The sequence below is a fragment of the Adiantum capillus-veneris genome, chromosome 28 (genome assembly GCF_014529385.1).
Source record: "Adiantum capillus-veneris isolate H3 chromosome 28, ASM1452938v2, whole genome shotgun sequence".
Classification (NCBI taxonomy): Eukaryota; Viridiplantae; Streptophyta; class Polypodiopsida; order Polypodiales; family Pteridaceae; genus Adiantum; species Adiantum capillus-veneris.
This window is the reverse complement of record NC_140958.1, coordinates 65,780,724-65,799,266: the sequence shown is the minus strand read 5'-3', so window position 1 is coordinate 65,799,266 and position 18,543 is coordinate 65,780,724.

The window sequence follows — 18,543 nt, the reverse complement described above, 5'->3', positions numbered from 1 at the left end:
GGTACCCAAACTAGCTCGGGAGCGGGTGTGTAGCATTCTGTGATTTTTTCCTTTCCACGATCATTGATTCGTTTTGGAGCTACGGGATTGGGCTCACTTGGGTCAGGTGATAGGTAAGAGCACAATCTACGTTTTGGCACCCAGATTTGATCATTTCCTTGATAGTAGCCTTGGGCTTCCAATAGTCGTTTAGGGATCCATCGCAACATTTTCTTACTTTTCTTGGAGCGAGTGGTACGTTTCTTACAAGGCTTCTGTTTTTTAGCACTAGCTATGGTCACTAAAGAAGCTTTAGGGACCCACTTGTATGTTTTCTTCGTTACATTAGGATGAGTCTTGTCGAAGCGATATGCATTGCTTGTAGCATATTTAAGGGTACATGCATTTCATCCCCCTCAGGTGTTACCCAGGTCGTCCCCCTATTTCCCCAAGTGTCTATGGTTGATGCTAGGTGGACCCAATCCACATTGTCTGATTCCGTCATACCCGGTAACACATCCATGTAAGGAGAATCTTGGCCAATGTCTGTATCCTTCTTACAAGTGTAACAATATTGTAGTGGGGCCGAGTGAACTGTGGTGTCAGAGCGATGATCAATAATGGTTTTACTCCCTAAGGGGTGTACCTTACCAGTCACCAAATCCACTCTAAGGACAGAGTCTTGGAATTGCAAATAGACATGATTTTTAGACCAATCGTGAACCATTTGTGCTTCCCTCATGAATGGTCGTCCTAAAATCATTTCATATGACATAAGGTGTTTAGAGAAATCCATTACAATGAACGTATGTCGTACCTTGTGTCCTAGAACTTTGATCTTAAGATCCTTGAGCATCCCCATAGGTTTGGCTATGGTACCATTTGCCATCTTTACCACAATGTTAGTAACACTGAGGCGGGGTTTTCCCATGGATTCCCAACAATCTTTTGTAACGATGCTAACTCCCGCACCACCATCAAGAATTCCCTTTATAGTTAATCCCTTGGTAGTGATGGGTAGGGTCGCATTAGACTCGTCGCCTTCAAAATACTGCCCTAATTCGTTAATGGGTACCTCGATCACAGACTCGTGTCCATCTAAGTCAAGTGATTGCACATGATTTTCCTCATCAATCATAATCGAGTCAGGCCTATTTGGTTGCGCAAACTGCGGTAATCCCGTTCGTAGCTCTCCGTTAAGGAATGCTCGAAGTGCAAGGAATAACTCAGGATCTCCATACAGCTTTGCTATGATCGTGGTTCGGACCTCAGAAGACATGAAGTCCACTAGTTTGGCAACATTCATTGGCGTTTTGCAGGGTGTAGGTCCTTGACTAGGAACTGGTGAGGATGGAATCTCATATTCCTCAATGGGATCAGGTATTCCTTCGTTAAACATCCTTTCCAACAAGAAGGGTGTATGCTCACTTTCTGATGTCCTGTCCTCACTCCCTTCTTGGATGATACTAGATATGGCTAACGGTCTATGGTTCATGTGGGGTGGATGAACTTGCGTGGGAAACACTGTGTCATGAATTTTGACATGCATGGGTTCTGGTTCTAGTTTCCTTTGAGTCTCCTCCACTAAACCTCTTAGATGTTTCACCTGCTTAATCTCGTCTACTGGGTTTGGGTACGTCCCAATCTTCTTTTTACGATTCTTCCCTTTTTGCCCCTGCGGTTTATCTTGGGGGTCTTGGATTGGATTTGGAAACACTTGTGGTGTTTTCAGAGGCTCTTTATGGTTTTCTCTTATTCGGTTTTCATTTGGTTCCATGTTACGGTTTTCTTTGTCGGTCTTTCCCTTTGTGGTATTGGTTCTAGTCTCCATTGTCTCGACTGAATCTGAATCATCCTCGAGGTCATTCATATACACGGGGTCATCTCCTGTTCCTATGTTTGTTTTGGAACTTGGCTTTGAATTTTCCGTATTCTGCGACTTCTTCCTTCGTGTCTTCTTTTTCTTTGCTTGGATAACTGACGCGGTATCTCTCTCTTCGAGGATATGGCCTGGCCCTTGAAGCATGGACCGTGTAATCGCATAAGCGGGTGCGACGGGTGGTATTGGCGATGTCACACTAGCAATTTCGACCAAATTCAGGGGTGTGATTTTAGGCGCATTTGGGTTATAGGGGCATTGGGCAATCAAGTGATCTATGCCACAACGATTACATGTGAGTATTGGCATTGCAGACGTGCTCCCTTGATTCACTTGCATCTGTGCAGCATTCTTTTGCAGCCTAATAGGGCACTCCGCTACTCGATGTGGTCCACCACACTCGTAGCATTGAAGAGGTGGCCTCCTAGCCTGGGTGTTGATATTTTGACCTCTGGATGCGAGAGCAGCAGCTTGATAAACCGGCTTGACTTGTCCCCAACAATCTTCCATGTAGTATATAGGACACTCTTCCAATGTATCAAGTCCGTAGGCAATACTAGTGTCTATTTCCTCCTCACAACCATCTGGATAAGCATTTGATGGCTCGCAACCCACTTGGTTCATAGGGGCGACTCTTGGATGCGGGGGCTGCGGTCCTAGCACAGGAGGTGGTAGCGGTGTAGCTTGTACAACATTTTGAGATCTAGGGACCATGTGTTGCGGTAGTTGCTCAACAGGTGGAGTAGGCATCAATACAGGAGCTCGAGGCGCATCCGTCCAGGCTACAGGTGGTCTATTTGCCATCATACGTTTGATCATTAAACAATCCTTAGCTTGGTGACCATACCTACCACATGCGTTGCAAGTTCCATTAAATTTTACTCTAAACGTAGGGCACTCACTAGTGCTATGTGGACCTAAGCAAATGGAACACCATTGTTGCTCCCTTCTTGGATACATGTGACTATTTTGAGGGGGTCGATTATCCTTAAGAGACTCTTGGATTGCCTTGGTGAGGTTTGTCAAGAATGTCTCAAATACCTTTGGCTCATTGGCAATGGGCTTTGCAGTCATGGGTTCATACTCAATGGCTTGTGAGCTAGTGGATCTCGTGTCAGTAGACACCCTCATGCCTGCTATCATCAAGTTGTCCTCTAATTGGATTGCATTGGCAGTGACATCTTCCCAGGTTGTGATACCTCTAATCACTAGTCCATTATAGATTCCTTCATTCCTCAACCCTCGAATGAATCGATCAAGCAGTTGGTTATTGTTGAAGCGCTCATTTACAGGGCAACGAGAGTTTAAGTGCTTTAGACGACTAATGAAGTCCCTTACTGACTCTCCTTCCTTACGTTCGGCCTTCTGTAGCTGAGATGCTACACCCCAAAGCACACCTTCTCGTATGTACTCCTTTAGAAACAACCTTCGAAGGGTAGGGTAGATTGTTTTCTCGTCCACCCTTAGGGTCCTATACCAATCTCCAGCCTTCCCACTTAATGTCAAGCTTAAGGCATTGCACTTATGTAGTTCGTTGCGTTCCCCTAAGGAATCACATACTTGTTCAAACACTTCAATGTGTTTTCTAGCATCTTCGTCCCCATTGAATTTTTGCGTGAGTTTGGCAATTTGTACTGCCTTACTTCTAGGCTCTCTATCAGATGCATGACGCATATTTTCCGCGATAGATCGACCTATGGTTTGAGCAAACGCTGCCAAGTCACCTATGTGAGGAGGCAGGGCCGGTGGAGGTACTCTTGGAATCATATGTGGGAGAGGAACGGGTACCGGTCTTGGCATATGTGTAGATGATGCAGGATATGGAACATAACCGGGCATAGGTCCACTCGGATAAGGGCTAGGGAGCGGCACTCGAGGAGCATGAGCAAGTGGTACAATTGGAGGTGTGGGGGCCATGTGTGCATAAGGGGCTAGAGGCACATACGGTCGAGGCCCCATATTAGGTACTATGACACTAGGTAGTGGCACTGCGCTAACCGTAGATGTCATCGGTACATTCTTTGTCAGGCTTATCCCTGGAGTGAGCACTGTGTTTTCCTTGATAGAGGGTTGAGCCAAGTTAGGGAAGCTAAAGTTTTCGCTCGGAGGCTCAGATTGCATAGAGACCCCAGGTGAAATGACGTAAGATGGGTCCATGGGGCTCATTAGAGGAGTCTCCATTTGTGATAGAGTAGGCTGTTGAGCCTTGCTCGTATCCAGAAATCTCATGGGGCCAGTTGAGAGTATATTTACCCCTCGGTTTTGCCTTTCTGATTGAATAATGCCATGGATAACATTACAGATCATTTTCTGTTGATCTTCGATGCTCGTGGCACTAGAGGTGGATTGTACAATCTCTATCCATCCTACATGGTAGGCGTGGCCAGAGTGAAGATCCGTCAACACCTCAGTGTGGAGGTCGTATGTCCAATGATCATTAATGAACAATCCTTCTAGAGTCGACGTGTTAATGGTTTCTTGTGAGGTAGAAGCAATGTTGCTCCCCGTGGTTTTACTTGTCACCAACGGTACTCTAGAGGGAACTTCTGAAGGAGGCAACTCAACAGGGCCTTCTTGGTAAGAAGTTGGTAGGATATCCACATGGACACTCTTTGGGGGTGTGGGGTCCACGTGCGATGTGAAAGGAGATTCCACTTCCCCACCCCCTTCGTGTGCTTCATTTGCATCAGGTTCCGAGCGAGTAGCTCTACCTAATGTTTCCATGAAACGGCTAAACATACTAGTACTAGGCTGTGGAGCTTCGGGAGGTGCATGGCCTTCTCTCTCAGTGTTTTGGGTAGGGTATGCTTCCATGATTTCTGAGTCGGAGGAGGAATCACTAGCGGCTATTTTAGGGTCTTGGGTGGTGCTACCTTGTGTCCCCGCTGAGGGTCTAGAGCTTATCGTGGATGGGTAATGGGTGTCCGTATGAACAGAGGCACTACCAATGTGATCGTGCTCTAACACTCGTCCAGAGCGTAAGTGCATGTGCTTTTGATACCCTAAGGTGTCAAAAAGCTGCTCTAGGAGGCCTTGTGACTAGTTTTTAGCGTGTTTTTTGTTTGTTTTTTTGCTAGATTTTTTAGAGCCTGTCGTGGAATGGACCGTGTGATAGCTCGAAACGAGCGTATCGGTCAGAGGGTCGTGCCGTGCTTTACAGCCCTCCGTTTGGTCACTCTATGCCCTCGGAATCCCTAAAACTGTCAATTTCCAGTAGGGAACTAGGCCCAAACTAGAAAGTCTAAGGGTGCAAGTGGGAAGAGAAAGGAGGAGAGTGGAGGACTTGTCCCACATGCTCTCATTCTCTCTTGAGGGAGTAGGGTATATATATAAGAGTGAGTCTAGTATATATCATAAGACTGAGGACTGAGGCTTGGGCTTGGGGGCTCGGGCTCGGGCTCGGGCTCGGGTAAATGAACCCGATCCCGATCTACCTTTTATACAAACCAACCCGTCCGTTTTAAGAGTCACGTTTTTTATTTTCGAAAAATTTCGCCGCCCGCTCACTCGCGTTTTTAATTTCCGATTTTTTTTTCCCTTTTTTTATAGAAAATATTTTTTTTTCCAGAATTTATTTTTTTTTGGTGCAGAAAATACAGAAATTGAAAACGCAGATATGCAGAAATTACAGAAAACGCAGATATGTAGAAATTTCAGAAAACGCAGAAATTGAAAAAACGCAGAAATGCAAAAAATGCAGAAATTGCAGAAAATTAAAAAAACGCAGAAATGCAGAAAATTGCAGAAATTGAAAACGCCGAACTTGAAAATGCAGAAATTGCAGAAATTGAAAAAACGCAGACAATAGCAGAAATTGATACTTGACAGCAAATGTAAAAAACGCAAAAAACAAAAATCTCCACACATTCCTTCCCTGCCTTTCCTATGATAGAAATTGCACCAGAAGAAAGCGTAAAGTGCTAACCGAGCTTAGTGTAGGGCATATCCCCGGCAGCGGCGCCAAAAATGTGCGCTCCTTGCCGCACTATCGAAGCAAGGGACTTGCCAATACACCGTGTGCGAGCCACAAATGGCTCCAAGCACACAACAAGCCTAAACTAGCAAGCTCAAGAAAACAAAGGGTGTGTCACTCACCGCTCTACGCTCGCCTTCGTGGTGGATTCCTCGCCGCGATGAAGAAGAAGCTGCAGTCGTGCCGCGCTCAACCGCTTCGCCGCCGTCGTGCCTTCGTAATGCTCGATCGCACACACACTCTCCCTCTCTCTCTCTCTCACACACACACACACAAGGAGGTGAAGAAGAAGAAGATGGAGATGGAGCAAGAGCACTCTTCAATTGCACAAATGAGAGAATGAGTAAAAATTAGGTTTAGTTGGCTTTTATAGGAGCTCACCCCATTCACACTTGGGCGCCCATGCTTAGCCAACCAATCCCTTGAATGTTCAAGTTAAAGTGCGCCTCTCATCGACGATCACTCTACCTTTCCCTATTGGACCGACAAGCCCGGTACCTGACTCTAAATAATACATAATACACGTCCATCGTAGGTGATGGGTGTCCGTGAGCCGTGAGGGTTAACAGCATCTCTTTAAATGCAATCACCTATGCTTGCATCTTGAAGGCATGTAGCAATTTGAAAAATGTTGATATGGGCAAAGCATTTCACGATCACGATGCTAGTCAAGGGCTGTCGAAAAAAAAGGTTATGCTTGGCATTGCCTTGGTCGACATGTCTGCCGGCACGGCCACCAAGCCCTAGGATATTTTCAAAAAATGCAAAGCACAAAAAGAGCTTAAGGAGCTTTCTGCTTGGAACGTTATCTCTTAAAACACACTAACTGCGGGATATGCTCAACATCAGCAAGACCAAAAAGCTCTAGGTTGTTTTCAACAAATGCAAGGCGAGGACATTTCTCCATATGCAATCACCTATGCTTGCACCTTGAAGCCATGTGGTACTATGCAGAACATAGAGAACAAAAAACATAAAATCAACAATCTATGTCATATTTCACACTGCCTTGGTCGACGTGTATGCCAAAAGTGGTAGGGCCAAGGAGCCCTAGGCTGTCCTCAGTAGATATGAAGTGATGGAATATCTCCAGATGCAATCACTTTCTCTTTTGTCAAGCTCTGCATGGTTTTTTTAGGATACGAAGCGAGGGCAATTCTTGCACTACATAGGACTCTTCTCTTTAAGTTTAATCAATATCTTACTTTTTCTATATTTATGTTAACTCCTGTTTTGTGCCTGATGGAGAGGACATACATTTACAAAAATGGACGTTTTGATCACAAAGCACGACTCAAGCTCGACAAAACTGCAAGGTCCATCATCTGCATCCAATTTCCTATGCCTATGTGTTTGCTTGGCTCAACACATTAATGCTACGGGGCAAGGCATGGCTTCCGTTTCTTATAAATTTTGGAGAGACCACAGTGCCAACTCTCCACCATACTTTTGTATGGCACTTCTGCATTATGTGCACTATATACTTTGTATTTTAAGTTTGTGACATTTCATTGTATGTTAGAATGTTTAACTATTCACATTGCTTTTTGGTAGCTTGACTCAAAAAGCTCCAGTACAACATTGCGGGTCAGTAGAGCACTTCATTCCTTATTGCAGTTCATTGATGCTTTATCCATTTGCTTGTTTTAGAAATTTTCCACATTACTTCAAACAGGTAAGTCATATTGTTGGCCTCTGAAATCTATTAACATGACATTTGTTTAGGGTGTGTGTGTGTGTTTTTTTTTTTTTTTTGGGGGGGGGGGAGGGATATATGCTAAATGATTTTGTCCTATATGAACATCCTAGTGTATGATTTCTTGCTTTGGGATGCACTATATACCACCCAATTGGTCCCAACTTAAAAAGCATGGAGAGTAGGAGAGCAAAAACTATCCAGGAAGCAAAGCCGATCTCCACAAAGCAAGAAGCACCCACCTTTCTCCACAGAGTAGCTTGTCGTCGACTGGAACAGTAGTACCTACGTCATGAAAGGAAAGGTTGGGTTGAGCTCTGTGTAGAGAGAGAGAGAGAGAGAGAGAGAGAGAGAGAGAGCGCCAACATCAAGTACTCTCTATCTCTATGGAGCCATGTCTAGCTACAAGGAGGGCGCTCTGCATAGCGCCTTCTTGATCAAGTGCATTACCCTGCAAGCACCTCTCTCTCTTTCTCTCTCGGGATGCTTGAAATGGCCAGATGAAGCATATCAGTGTTGTTACTGTCAGAATTCTAATCTCGTTAACCATAGTAATGATAGGCAGCATCTTAATATTAGCAGAGAGCATGAGGGGAGTGCTGCACAATCTGTAACAGCGCTTCCTTTCTATTGTTCGCATTCGTGCACCTGCTATAGTTGCAATAATTGGAGCTGCCTCCACACACTCTCTCTCTCTCTCTCTCTCTCTCTCTCTCTCTCTCACACACACACACACACACACACACACACACACACACACACAGTTAGCTAATCTCCTCCTACCTGCATGAGCCCCTGCTTTTTCTTTGTGCACCACGTGGCACACCTGAATTACCTTCCCTGTGATAGAGTAGTATAGATAGTATAGATTCTATACAATGTAAGAGACTTGTCTTTCTAACTTTGGGACAAATTTTTTTTGCCCAATCAATGGGCAACTGATCTTCATCTTCTCCACCTGTTTAGCATACTAATTACCGTGGTCTCCAACTAATTAGTTTATTTTAATCACAACATGTAGTAGGCTTCCTCGGCATCGACTATGCTTCTAACATAGAACTGTACACCGAACACTACGAAATCAATTGGATAAGTTACACAAATCTGACCAATGAGGTACAACGATCAAGCTAGCAATTCAGCACATTGCGTGTTGAGAACAATGTAGTTTCTCAACGATAGTGGCAATGAGTCGGATAGCACCATGAAGAAGTATTGCTACAGCTTGAGCATAGGTGATGTGCAAATGGGGGCCTTCTTTCTAGTGAGAGTGGGGATATGAGCAGGGATTGTGCAATCAAAAACAGGCATCAATAACCTGTTTTCAATTGTTCTGTTCATGCAGCTTACGTTGTGCACGTAGCCAACAGAGCATCGACGTTTGCATGTCCATAGCAGCCCTTTCGACGATGCACACTTCATCTCTTTGTTGGAGCTTCAGCCCATGCCCAACTCTCTCCATCTCCCTTATCAAAGGCCACCAATCGCTTCCTCATCCTTCATTGTCGTCACCCCTATGAAACGGACCTTCTCTCTCTTCTTGTGGAAGCGCTAGTTTCCATTGGCAATTTAGCCGTGTCCAACGAAGAGCGCAGCTATGTTGCTTATGTGGTGGCTGGCGATGGCTAGAATTTGGCCACGTTGGAATTGGGCACCCCTCCCTCGCCCTTCACAGCCATTTTGGACATCAGTAGCACCCTGTCACGTCTCAGTGTCTCCCTTGCCAACTTCGCTCTGCAATACGGCAATACGAAGCTCATGCCACATTGCCATAAGCTTGGCATAAGTTGATGCCGCACTACAACAACTCAAAGACTACAGCCATATTCAACCCCATGGAGTCTTCCTCCTATCCCACAGCCACATGCTCTGATCGCGTCCGCCTGTCCTACCCTACCTTGTGTAGTTTCGATAACATCACCTTCACTTACGACATTGTTTACCTTGTCTCCTTCGCATACACGCGAGGTGTTTTTTCCTACAAAATACTTGTTCTCTTCTCTCTCTCTCTCTTTCTTCATATCTCTTTCCACTAACATAGAATTGTGCATATCCCCCTTGGTCTATGATGCACTTCTATCCTTCACATTAACTATGTAACTAGGCAATACCTAGAGGCCTAACTAACTATCTGTTGGCCGCATGACTTATCTCCACCACGTGGAGGGCTAACTACACCTAATAGGTTTTACTCTTGAGTGCCTTTTAAGGCCTGTATCATTTAAGGAAGATACCCTTTCTGACCCGCATTCACTCCCCCACTCTCTTTTGGGTGCATCCATGACTCTAGACATCCTGTAAACGACGCCCAGATGGGCGTAGCTTTGGCTGGTAGGACTTGTGGAGGATTTTGTATATTCCTCTGCTATCTAATAATACTCCCCCGTTCTCTTTGGTTGGGGCCCTTAATCTGGAACCACCGCACAACACTAAATCTCCTCTTGGCAATGAATTAGTGGGCTTCTATCCTACATACCTGCTTCCCAAGGTGGGCTCCATGGCCAACTGGTGGTGGCACTGGCAAGAATGGGAACGTCTGCAAACTCTATTTAATGTGAACTTTTGCTCACTTAGTTTTCATTCAGCATATCTTTTTTTCCTTTGGACTGTGTGTGCTCTGCATCGGCTTCCTACCCTATTCTCTCTATTGCTCTCAAGTTTAATGGCTCCCAACCAAAAGGCCGTAGCTAAATCATCCGAGGTAGATGCCTACTCAGTTACTGATTTAGATTACTTGTTGTGTTTGATGGCCCCAGGCAAAACGCTATATTATGGTTGGCCCAAAGGTGGTTTTGTTGTTTTTGAAAAAAGCACAGGCTAGTTAAAACCATTGTTGTTTTTCTTTTTTCCTAGTGCTTTGTACACTTTGTTTGTTCCTTTGATCGAGGCAACTGCGGGATTTTCTCGTATCTATCGTAAAAAGTTTCCCTGATCATTGATCCTCTACTTTGAATATAGAAATGAGGCGTTTGCTACATCTAGCTGTACTTGAATCTTTTGAACTCACAGATTTGTAGTTAGAAGTTCGTTAGTAACCTCTGTCAGCTGTTTGTCTTTTGTTTTGCAAGCATCTGTCAACTTCATGAGAAGTTCACCTAACTCCTCCATTTCCTTTTGCTATTTGTCTCTTGCTAGCTGGTGTTGTTGAGCTTCAGCTTTCAATTCTTGGACTTGTCCTTGCAGATCTGTGATGACATTTAGTCTGTCCTCTAACTCTCCTTGGAGAGCGTCAATCACCATCTTCAATTCTTTAGCCTTTGTGATGTGACTAAGTGCTACTGATCGGATTTTTTCTGTCATATCCTGCATTTGCTTTGCATATTCATTGACTTGCAGAATTACCTCATCATTGGTCTGCCAGGCCTCATTTCTTGTGAGCTGCCTAGACGTTTTGGCAGTCTCTTATGACTCTCTCGACGACGTCATGGTGGCTGGTTGTTCTTGCCGTTGAGGCTGTGATTGGCCCTCTTCTGCTTTGTAATCTTGAGGCTTCGTGGATGCCTCGGCTGCTTCTTGCTGTGTGGAGGTAGAAGGGGGTTTCCTCTTTTTCCTTTTCCCTTGCTTGTTCAAATCTTGTTGACTCCTCTTGTGCAGGACTTTCTTCTCTTTGCGGTTCTTGTTCTTTTGCTTTGGCTTGCTCCTGAGTAGTGGCTGCCTGTTGTGCAGATTCTGCTGCTTCTTTTTGTTCAGGCTCTTTTTCATTAGTGGGCTCAGCTTGTGTGGTTCTATCTGTTGGTGATGGTGGAGGGCTTGGCATGGGGTGTTCATGATGTTCTGTAGCAGATGAAGAAGGTCAAGGAGACATGTCACCTTGTTCATACGAGGCTTCTCCTTGTGCAGTTGCTTCTTCTGCTTGTTTTTCTCGTTTGGCGGCATGTGCTCTAGCTTTTCTTTCTGCCTCTTGAGCTTCTTTCAGCTTCAATGCCTCTGCCTCTTGATACATTCTTTCCAATGGATCCTTTGGATCTTCTGCTTCTCTCCATGCTGGGTGCTTTGTTCTTGGTCCTTTGACTTCTATAGGTACCCACTTTGCAGGGTCCTTGCCTTGAGCTTGGCGGCTTCGTTTGTAAGAGTGCTTCTCTCTCTCAAATCTTGCATGCTTCTATTGTGGTTCCTCTTGATGTGCTACCACTGCTTTTCTTTTCATTTCTTCAATGCGTGCTCTTCTTTCCTCATTGTCGGAGCTTTCACTACTATGCCGTTCTGGAGAGCTCTTGGCAGATTCTTCATCGGATTTGTAAGTTCTTTTGGTGGATCTCGTGGCTCGAGGGGATGGTTGCGCACACGATCCATGTGTTCTGATCTGGGGCGTGGCAAATTATCTGCCATGCCAATAGCATGGTAGGCAATTCTTGTAAGTACCTCAGGTGCTCCCAGATATGTTATCTTGCCCTCTTTCTTTGTTACCTTCAGTGTGGACATAACATATTGTGCTCGGTAACTCGGTTGATGGGTTGCCTGGTTGTCGACTTTAACACTTATGTAAATGTGGTCGCAACTGCATGATTGGGTGTCGTGTACCTTGGCGGTCTCTTTGCGAGAAAGTGGAAGTGTTGGTGGTATAATCTTATTGGTTCTTCCACTTGCTTCTGGATAAGATCAGTAAATGTTGCAACAGTGGTTCCTTGGTGAATGTACCCGCTGTCTTTTTATCTCTAGCTCTCATGGTCATCCCTTCTGTTGGCAATTCAAGAGCTTCGGCCACGATCTCTTTCGTAATCACCACTTCAACCTTGTTCCCTTGTTGGTCAGAGATCTGGGCTGTTCCATCTTCCTTAATTGTGAGAGCTCATAAGCTTTCTGGAAATCCACTCCACATGGCTCTTGTTCGTAAAACTCTCTGAGTCCAAGCCTTCTGTTAGCTTCTTTTGTCTTGGGTTTTGCTGCGACATCATAGACCTCTTTTGGTAGAAGTTGCAGTTCTACCTGATGTTCTTCTTTGCTTTTGAATCTACCTGTGAAAATCGTTGTGTTATTCTCCTCAAGTTGTTCTTTCGACAGGTAGGTCGCTTTGGCTGTTTTTACTGAACTGGGGTCCAGTTGGTATGGTGGTAGCTCTTGCAGCTTCTCCTTTTGAGAGACCCTCTTCTTGGCCTTGTCTGTAGCTTGCATGGCTCCTATTAAGTGAATAGAGTGTCAAAGTTAGAAAATTTGGCAGATTCCGCCCTAAAATGTTCTTCAGTCTGAAGTGCTGACAAATTGAGTCCAATTTGCCTCAAATCAATTTTTGAACATGCATAGATGCATAAAAACATGTAAGGATCAAATTCATGAAGTCCAAACAAAAAATTGCAGAAAAAATAAATAATCGCGATTATTTACAGCTGAGAAATTTCTTCAACTGTTTGCAAATTTGGCATCATAGGCTTGAAGTATATATCAATTAGATACTCTGAGTGAAATATGGGCTTATTTGGGTGCACAGGATGAAAATGGTGCCAAATTTAGGCTTTAGGTCTCATGTACTTTGGTCCTATGATGGCAAAGTTACAAATTTTCTCCATCTTGGCCAAAAAGTAAATAAGCGTGATTATTAACTTCTTCATCAAAATGAACATTTTTTTGTGCAACTTGGTTCTAGGCATGGCATAGACCCTGTATATGTGATATGAGGTGATTTGGATCAAAAAATGTGACTCATAACTCAGAATTTGGCTTGCAAGGACTTCTTTGCGCTTTTTGACAATTTTCCAAGTTATAATTGATCATTTTGGCTCATACTTGAAATTTGGCATGTAATAGGTGTGTACAAGTGATAGGTGAGGTGATGATACCATTTTCAAGTCAAATTTTTACAAAAGTAAATAATCGTGATTATTTACAGCAGTCAATATTTTTTGCAAAACTTGGAAATTTTGACATAAACATATTCTATACACTTAAAACAAGTCCTAAACTGAATTTGGTAAAACTTTGTCTTGCTGGCATCACTTCGTGCTTTGTCGACTCTAAAATCACTGATTTTTGTGACTACGTGGCCTGTAGAGTTGGTTAGTCACTTTTGAGGCTATGGACTTGTCCGCTACATATTCATGAAGCAACTCATCCAATTTTGGCCCATTTGGAGTCAGTTTGACCTCTATGTCGAATTTGACGTTTTGTAGCCTTCGAGCCGTTTTTTGCTTTCCGAGGGCTTGGCTTGGTTGATTTTATGAAACCAATCATATACATTGTGTATAGACCTCGTATATAAGCTGTCTGCGAGTCAGAATCCAATTCTGGCATCTGCCAAAAACCTAACTTTTCTACTTGGGACCCCCTCGACCCTTGACAAATGGTCAACTGTTGAAATAGAAGTGTTCTATTATGTTGGGGCATGCTACTGTTCAAGTCTCATCTGATTTGGTTGAGCTGACAGGCCGCTATAGTCGATTTTTGGTCGTAGGTCTTCGTGCACTACTTGGATTCTAGGGTTTTCCCAGGGGTTTAGACTAGCTACCGGCCGTACAAAATGGATCATTGATAAGTATAGAACTTACCCCTCATGTCTCGTGTGAGACAGCGCTAAGAATAAGCAATTGTGGACTCCAGAAAATGCGCGCGAAGAAGGCCGAAAAGCTCTCTCTCCAAAGGCAACAAATGAAAATGAGGTGATTTTAGCCTACCTTGGGTATCTATTCCCCAAATTCCCCTGTTAGTCCTACTAGGCCGTAAAATCTATGTTAGACTCAAAAATTTTCCCAATTGGATTCCTGCAGCTCATTCTGCAAAAGTAGGTATGGCCGCCTAATTTAGGCTTCCCGCTTCCATCTGCCGATTTGATTGAAATTTTTTGTGCCTGTTCACCTTGTCTTTCTGACCATCAGGCATCTTCAGTTTTTCCATCTGAGCTCCTCTGCTATTTATAATTAATTTTTGACCTGTTTATTAAAAAAATCAAACAAAATAACAAAATGCGCTAAAAAAGCAAAGTGAAAATCCAACAACTAAGAAAATCCTATGAAAAACACGGCTTTATTGTTTTTTGTTGGATTTCTCCATTTTTAAGCCTCAACATGAAGAAAAATGATGAAAAATAACAAAAAAGGACTATTTTTTATGATTTTCTGACAGTGTGTACACTATTTACATTCATCGAGGAGATATTATCAGTTAAATTCCTCTGTTGGTGACTTATAAGGGCACTATTAGGTAATTTTGTAAAAAATCACACGTTAACATCAAACTTTTTCCTCCCTCTTCAAACATTGCCCTTAATTACTTAGTGCCCTTCCACCCCTCCTAGATGGCGTACTCCGGAACGAATGTGTGCATGGGTTGAACAATCGTGTCTATGCATAGACTTGGTTGGCCCTACCATGCTTTGAAGATCAATGCAGTTTAAATCATTATGATGTGCAAGAGTTGGGTCTTGAGTAATTAACTCAAGGGTTTCTGATGTCGAGGCTTTCTGATGCTGTCTTCCAAAGAACAAATCTTGTAGTTTGTGTGCTCTTTTCTTTATTGTACCATTAGGATGCTTTAGCGCGCTGATTGCCTGAGCTGTTGGTATCAACAATGGCTGTTGCCTAGCTTTTTTCCACTCATTAATATTTTGGTTTGCTTGGTACAAAATGTCGTGGTTGAGTCTTCTTAGACTTAACTCTCCATTGCTTGATTGGTTTTCCTGTTTGTGAAGAAGATAAGTGCTCTTTATTCTTCCAAATCCATTTCGTGTTAGGTTCCTTGTTTGGAGATGCTCCTCTTTGTGTTTTGATCTTTGGAACCGTCTTTGGTATTTCGATGATGTTTTGGGCACCTAGATTTGAATCGGCTTGTCTTTAGCACTAGGTTGGTAACCTAACAGTAAAAGTGTCCTTTCAGGGTTTTGAAAAAAACCTCTAAAACCATAGTAGATCCACTCATTTTGTAAAATCCTTTCATGAGGTTATAGTTCAAGGCCTACTACACATGGAAAAATAAGGAACTTGTAAAAATTTCTCATCTTTTGGTCACACCAAGCCTCCAAAGTTGATGGACCATTACATTTTCATCAAAACAGTCATTTCTTACGTTTTTTTGCATAAAAATAAGATTAGGGATTTTTGTAGGGCTTGAGATAAATTCCCTAGTTAACTTCAATGGGTTGGTGATCAGAACATATAATTGCTTCTCACTCACTATTTTTTGTTTTGCCGAAAGAAATAGGTACAAAAAGTTGAATTTTTACCATTCTGCAGACCTATCAACAAAGTTTCTATAGCCACGCTCAATACAAATAATATATGCATGTTTTCTTAGTTCCGTATTGTCCTTTAGGTTTATAAGGAGCCATGGAGCATGTCAAAGAATAATACATCTCTTACCAAGGGGAATCTTGGGGACAAAGATGAAGTGCTAAGTACAGCAAACATGAAAAAATTGGGTTCAACATTATGAGTTGTAGAATCCCATAAAAAGTATTCAGTATCTAGCCAAATTTGATCCTTATGACTAGATATGGTTACTACCTACAAAATGCATGTAGTTGTCACAAGAAACTAACAATATTGAAAAAGCTATACTTGATATACTAGAATGTTTTGTTTTCTTCTATAATTGGAAAAATCAACCATCGTTGTCTACTATGAGAAATAGGGTATTAGGTGCCCCAAAACTCAAGGAATATTAGCTTTATGTTACAATATGCGACATAGAAAATCAAAACTACATTTGGATATCATGAAAGCCACCAAAAAAATCATAGAAGAGCTAAAATTGGCTAAAAAACAGGATTTGACAATTTTTGTAATTTGGTCATAACTTACAACTTTAACATTTATTATTTCTCCCTAGAAGCATCAGGACATGTTGAGGACTACTAAAGATAGTTTTCTAGCATTATAGACCTCACAAACATGAATTCTAGAGTGGTATAGTTACAAAAAGTTGAAAAAAGCCAAAAACAGGACCCGTTTTTTCACACAGTTTAGGTTGTGAAATGTTGTGCAAGGACAAGGTTAAAGATGGAATTGATATTCCAAAAAAATGTCGAGTTTTTTTCAGCTCATGAGACAACTTTCTAGTTAGATAGCACCTCAAAATCCATTTTGAAACTCTTGACATAATTCAAGGAAAATGGTCACTTAACAGGACATAAAAGTGTCCCATTACCAACCTAGTGTTAAGCTATGCTTTTGGTACCCAGATTATCATGACTCCTTGCATGCTACTTGTAGCCTTTACTTGTCGATAGGCTAGAGAAGATTGATTGCTTCATTGTTTGCTCTGTTGGTAACCTACTTTTCATTCCTCTTGCTTGGTGCATTTGGAACAATATGTTTTCCGCCTTTAGGTGATAGCTTGAGCTGATTTGTATCCCAATCTGGTACTGCCTTGTACGTCCGCATCCATGAGATTCCAAGAATCATTGTTTCATTCATGTGTTCATCTGGTAAGCATACAAACTAATGAGAACATGAACACCCATGTACTATCACATTTAAGTTGGCTACTCCCAATGTTGGTGTTGGGTTCTTGTTGCATCCTTTTATTGTCGCTATTCCTGCTGTCAAAGACTGATTGGTTGCTTTCTTATGGAATAAGTGACTGCATTTACTTGATCTCCCGTGTCAACCAATGCATTTGTACTATGATTGTTGAGTTGAGTTGTACTTTGATGTGAAGGTCCAATCCATCTAACCATTCATCATCTATTGAAACTGCATCTTTCTGCAATTCCCATTGTCGATCATCTATTTCCAGGGTGTTGATGGGAATAGGTATCTGTTGATTCTTGAGAGCAGCTTTTCTTTGAGTACTCAAAGCTGAGCTTCTTCTTGGGCTTCATCAATAACCTGTTGTCATTTTATCTTCCTTTGCTTAGCTGCATGCATCCTTTCTAGCAATTCATTGGTTAGTGGCAAATTGTACTTCTTTAAATGGCATCCACTAGTCCAATTAGCCATTGGCTCACCATCTAGGGTGAACAACTTAACTGCTCCACTTGGAGATACTTATTCAATGATAAACGATCCGTTTTTCTTTTTCTTAAACTTGGGAATGTGTTGCTTAAGGGAATAGACTAAAATTAAGTCCCCCTTTTTTTTTATAGATTTTCATAATTAGATGGGAATCAAAAAACTGTTTTTGTTTTCGCTTTTGTGCATAGATGAGTTAGCCTTTGCTCATCTAGCTTCTCTAAATCTTCAAGTCTTCCTGACAATTCATGTCTAGTCCACTCAAGGTGTGTAATCAAGCTATACATGGGTTTTGCAATTATAGCGCACATGTAAATGAACCATCTATAATATCCACAATGCCCCATGAAGTCTTGAACCCCCTTGACTGTTGTCGGTCTAGGCAAATTAGCAATAACATGCATTTTGTCCATATCAGTAGCTATGACATTTTTATATACTATATATCCAAGAATTTTTTCTTGTCTACCCATAAATGGGCACTTCTCAGGATTTAAGCAAATCCTATAAATTCTACATATTTCGAATACCTTTTTGAGGTGTTCAAAATGATAATCCCAGATTGATGAATGTACACATAGATAATCCATATATACTTCTAAGAATTTCCTAAGATATTCTTAAAAAGCATAGCTCATCAATCTTTGAAAGGTGGAAGGATCATTAGTTAACCCAAAAGGCATAATCTGATAGGCAAAAATACCCCATTCCGTTGCAAAGGCAGTTTTATGTTGATCCTTGGGGTCAACCAAAAGTTGATTGTATCCCAAAAATCCATCTAAAAATCTGTAAGCTTCTTTACTTGCAACTTGTTCTAAAACATGCTCAGTGATTGGAAGAGGAAAGTTGTCTCTAATGGTAGCTGCATTCACTTTCTTGAGGTTGACACACACTCGTAAATTTTCATTTTTCTTGGGTACTACCACAATTGGAGACACCCAATCTATGTGTTCAATTTCATAAATGAATTTGGCCTCCTTTAGCTTTTCAATCTCTTCTTTGACCTTCCTAGAAAATGTTTCATTGTATGTGTATGGCCTTTGTCTACTTGGTTTTGCATCATCTCTCATGGGTATAGTATGTTGACATATTTCTGGATCAACACCCTTGAGATCCTTATAAGACCAAGCAAAGATAT